The following is a 5,797-nucleotide window of genomic DNA, read 5'->3' as shown; positions in this document are numbered from 1 at the left end:
TCTCTTGACAAATGTGTTGATACTTTGTATGGAGTGTAACGTTGATCTCATTTACATCTTTGCATTTATTTATATGTGCAGAAATGGCTACAACTTGCTTCAGCGCACAGGTTGCAATCATAAGCTTATGTAGGCTGGTGGCCGCTGCTGGGAACAGTGGTCTATAGCATTTTCGTCATCCCTCGCCCCCACCCAAAAAAAAGTTTCGTACAACTTACCTGTGGCCAGATACCATGGCTTTGTGCATTTGACCTGCTCACATTCCACATCATTGGCTGCTAGGAGCCAAGGAAATGCACAATTTTAGGAAGCCAGAATATGGGTTACCAAGGGGAAGGGATTTAGACATAACACTGCTGTTTTCATTCACAGTATATTGTAGCATCGGACCTTGTTAAGAAGCAAGTTTGGCGAGTCCACTGCAAATTCTTTCCAAGTGGAGTGCTGGCTTAATGGAGCGAGATACTTTTCTATTCCTGCCTTACCTTCCTTGCAGTTAGCAAATGAAAAGTAATGATCATTTCTCACCATCCTAGATTCGTGCCACGAGATTTGTGTGGTGTGGTACAGTTCTGAGGCCTAGGTCACGTTGTTTCATTCTTTTGCTGATCGTTCTTGTAATTGTCACCCATTTCTAGAATGGAATTTTCCTTTCCGAGGTACAGTGTTTTTGTGTTGGGATAAGATATGACATATCGGCTCCTCTGCTCTCCCACCACTCCATTCCTCTTGAGAGTTTGTGCACAGAATGTTTTGGAAGATAAAACTGTCTTTTCTTTCATCTTAACCTATAATACTAAATAACCTGAAACACTCGAAGAGCGTGGCTCAAATAAACCATGACAAGCATCGATAGCACATGCTGTGGGACAAACGCCACCTTGTCCTTGTCTTCAGACTTCACAGCAAATGAATGGATCAGTGTGCAGAATCTAGCAGCTTTATTTGTGAATGGCTTGAAATGAAATGAAATGAAATTTATTACGGTCCCAGACCAGCTTCACATACCGTACTAAGCGAACATAAAACACAATAGAATTAAGTTTGAATTAACAATTGAATATAACAATAAACAATACAAATATGACAGCCATTAGAAATGTGGTTTGGGTCTTAGTCTCTAAAATATTATCTAGAGTTTGCATCTGAGGCCTTGGTCTTTGTAATAGCACAGCGTGTTCCCTGAGTTTTATGGCAGCTGCGCAAAATTTGACCACCCTTCATGTGATCTCTGGCTCCTTATCCTCTATCGGGGATTTTAAGCATTGAGGTTCAGACCCACTTGGAATTTTCTGTATAACAGGGGTGATCAAGACTGAGCATATATCTTCATAAGAACGACATCGTAGCAAGACATGAGAGACGGTTTCCACCTCTATCAGGCCGCAGTGGCAGATTCGCTCTGCATACAGTTTTATCTGCCCTGCATTAAGGTAGATGGCAGCATGTTGAATCTAGCAAGGGTGACCGACCGTCTTTTAATTTTGACAGATATATTGCTGGGGTAAAACCTCTCCCAGTGTCTTTGATTGATGGGTTCTTATTCATCTCACTCACATGACACCGAAATTCTGCATCCCAGATTCGTTGGTTGAGTGGCTTTGTTTTGCTTCCAAACCGATAGACACAGACCCATCCATGCAGTTTCAGGCGAATTATGTCATAAAGGTTAGGCCTCTCCCTAATTTAAAATGTAATCTATTTAAGTAAGGATCCTTCGTTTAACCCAAAGGAGGACCTTCTCAAGGCGGGAAGCAAAAAATCCAAGCAAGTTGGAAGATCGGTGGGAGTTTGGAGACCCTGGAGAGGAGAAAGGGAATCAAAATTAAAAGGGTATATGAACCTTATGCTTATAGAGCATGGGTAGGCAAACTAAGGCCCGGGGGCCAGATCCAGCCCAATTGCCGCCTAAATCTGGCCCGCAGACGGTCTGGGAATCAGTGTTTTTACATGAGTAGAATGCGTGCTTTCATTAAAAGTGCATCTCTGGGTTATTTGTGGGGCACAGGAATTCATTCATTATTTTTTTTCAAAATATAGTCTGGTCCCCCCACAAGGTCTGAGGGACAGTGGACCGGCCCCCTGCTGAAAAAGTTTGCTGACCCCTGTTATATAGTAATACCGGTTATGTTAACAAACTGCTCCTTTGATGTGAATAAGCACACTTTTTTAAAGAAAAAAAATTTTTTTTAAAGAAAAAGGGATTGCAGCAGCAAGCAAATAGAGCCCTGTTCCATATTTGCTCATATTTGGCTTTCCTGTGTCATTACAATACACCATCCATTCAAATAGATTCTGCCTCTATAAACATAGGATTTTAGCAATTGTGACCAATGTGATCATAGACAGATTAGTCCTTTCTCTCTTTTTAAGCCACCTAAGCTAGTGGACACGGACACGGGTGGCGCTGTGGGTTAAACCACAGAGCCTAGGACTTGCCGATCAGGAGGTCGGTGGTTCGAATCCCCACGACGGAGTGAGCTCCCGTTGCTCGGTCCCTGCTCCTGCCAACCTAGCAGTTCGAAAGCACGTCAAAGTGCAAATAGATAAATAGGTACCGCTCTGGCGGGAAGGCAAATGACATTTCCGTGTGCTGCTCTGGTTCGCTAGAAGTGGCTTAGTCCTGCTGGCCACATGACCCGGAAGCTGTACGCCGGCTCCCTCAGCCAATAAAGCGAGATGAGCGCCACAATCCTAGAGTCGGCCACAACTGGACCTAATGGTCAGGGGTCCCTTTACCTTTACCTTAAGCTAGTGGACAGCGAATGCCGTCATAAGGCATTGTAAGGCCATTGTTTTTGCCTCGTGAACCTGCTGTAAGTCAACTTAATTGGAATGGCCTGAGTTCCACAGTTATTATTCTGTAATTGTTTTACAATCTGGGTTCTTTTCATCGCTATGTAAGGGGAAAGGATGGGCTGAAGGAAGACAGCTGAGCATTGCATCTGGGGATGTCAGTTTCGTTTCTGGGCAACCATTTTACAGCTGCTGTGAGTCTGAAGCTAAAGGTCAGTACAGAGACGCTGCAGAAGAGAGTTCCATGCACATTCCAGCTGTGAACACATGGCTGCTGCTTGTCTGTTTCGGAGGAATTTTCAGTGTACCCTCGCATGCTTGCCTTGACCTCGCTCCATGCCTTCCGTCTAGTGTGAATCAGGCAGGAGCTATTCTCTAATCTCACGTCAAATAGGCATTCTGCACAGGAGATGCTTTGAATAGCTGCATATCATCATTAGAGCGGTGGCTATGAATGGATCTCATTTATCTTTAGCCCAAGGTTTGCATCCTATTTGCAAGGGCCTCACGGGATCATCAAGCCAAGATCAAGCTTAAAAACTCTGGAATATTGAATAATTTGTGGAATTCGTTGACTTCTAAATAGGAGGAATGTTCAGTTCCTTTAAAAAGGAGGGTTGGGCCAAAATTATCTCATTTTCGGATCATTTTCATGTGTCAAAGAAGCTCTCCCCGTTTTTGGCAATTTCCTGCACTTGTTACAAGCATATTCACATTGTTTCCATACTGTTCCTCTTGGCACCATTTTGTCAAGTGATCATCTGGCAGCAAATTTCACATTGTGACTGCAGAAACTCCGTTTGTATCACATCACATTTATCTATTAAAAATTTTATTCTGCTTTTCTCCCAGATTGAATCATTTAGAATCAAATTAACAGCGCAATAGCATACACGTGTACACAGAAATAAGTCCCACTGAGTTTAACGCAATGTTTTCCTGGGTATTTGAGTGCAGGGTTTCAGCTGTAAAGGGTTAAATAACTTATCATAATAATCAACTATGGTTCTAAAACTCAGTACATATTTTTGTTCATGATTTCAAACCCAGGTAAGTAAAAGGAAAGAGTTTGGAATATAATTTTGTGAAGCCTTCCTGCCTCTCCTCCTCTATTTAGTCACATGGTTTGCAGTCTCTCCATTCATTGCTCACCATATAAGTCCATCCTAGGGATCATTTCCTTGCAAGACCCTGGCCCACAATGTTTCAGCCACAGGGTCCACAGGGATGGAAGGAAAGGGCCCTATTAAGCCCTAGGCTGATGGTTTGTGCACAACTGTACCATTCATTTTTATGAATCGATCTCTAAAAGATGGACGGTTGAGCAACTACAAATCTAATCTGTTGAAACACTTCGCTGTTACTGCTTAAGATAATGATCTGTTTGTTTATAATTAGACTTTTTTATATGGCACAAGTTGGAAGTCTCTACAGCTACAAAGGCTTTCGCCAGCTAGAGGACATACTTTTGTAACATCAGTTGATAAAAATAAGACGGTCTTTTTAATAGAACAAGTTACTTACATTTTATATTTAACCCCTGTCAGTACTATTATTTCAAAATACTTTCGAAATCTGATCTTGATCTTGCATATGTTAAGAGCTGTCACAAACAGATGCCTTCGCTCTTTGGCAGGGGTCAAAAACCTTTCCAAGCAGGCACACCAGACCCTGAAGCCCCCCACCCTTGGCAGCCAATCTGGCAGGGGGGCGCTCCCCACCTGTTAATCACCTGACATCACAATGACATCAGGCAACCCATTTTTCCTTTGCAGCACTTTTCTAGACTAATTTAAATCTGATTTCTCAACTTGGGCGTACTAGCTTTTAACAAATTATTCCCATTTCTTTGGCTGTGTAGGAGCTCAAAAAAAACACCAATCCAAACAAGAAGGAATAATAGCAAGGGTTAGGAGTCCACATGCTCAATTGGATCCACTTCAGAGGGAATTCTAGGTGTGTAAATCTGAGGCAGCTGCTGAGGAAGACAAAGAAGAAGGATTTCCAAGGGATCTCCTTATTTTAATGCCAAATTTGCCTGTGCTCAGTGTAAAAGGATTTCCAGCACGTGTACTTGGCATAACATTCAACTGTGTGGGTGTGTGGGTGTCTGCACATATGTGTGTTTTTGTATGCAATGTTTGGGAGGAAATAAGACGGTAAATAACAAATAACAAACTAAATATTGATGTATGCAATTTTTATTAATTATATTTAGTGGCAATATGGCTGTATTGTTGTTTGTAACATAAAATCATTCAATAAAAATTATTTATAAAAAAACCAAAACATTCAACTGCTGCTTACATTTGTGCACCTTGCAAAATGGTTTGCATACAGAATACAGTGGTACCTTGGTTACGAACTTAATTCGTTCCGGAGGTCCGTTCTTAACCGCCACCCCGCGATTTCCATTCTCATCCTGGGGCAAAGTTCGTAACCCGAGGTACTACTTCCGGGTTAGCAGAGTTTGTAACCCGAAGCATTTGTAACCCGAGGTACCACTGTATACTTTAATAGGATATAGCTTTAACCCACAGAGACTTGTGCAGCTATCAAAGACAGTGAAGAAAGTAATTCCAAGCTGATAAGGACATTCTGTAGATAACGGCCCACAAGGCTGGGAGCCACATCTCTCTTGCGATCCATACTGAGAAAGATGTGAATGCAGGAAGCTTATTTCACTAATAGAAAATAAGACAGCAATCACCACTACACCTGCTGACAGGAACATCAATTGTCAAGGTGGGACATGACGTGGACTCCTCACATTTGGTTTGCAGGCAATGGTGATAACTTGTTGCAGCTTACCCAAAATTAACACTTTGGGGGAGCTCGCTGATTTATTTGTTCAACTGAAAAACACAGGATCAATATTCAAGTTAGCTTTGAGGGGGAGGGCAGATACCAATGAAAGTCAATTAAGGCTCATATTTGTTAGAAATTCATGCATACCTCCACACTGTTGTATGCTGAGGTTACCAGATTTTTTTCAATGAAT

Source organism: Podarcis bocagei (genome assembly GCF_964188305.1).
Source record: "Podarcis bocagei genome assembly, chromosome: 4".
Lineage (NCBI taxonomy): Eukaryota > Metazoa > Chordata > Lepidosauria > Squamata > Lacertidae > Podarcis > Podarcis bocagei.
Note: the sequence above shows the minus strand (reverse complement) of the source record.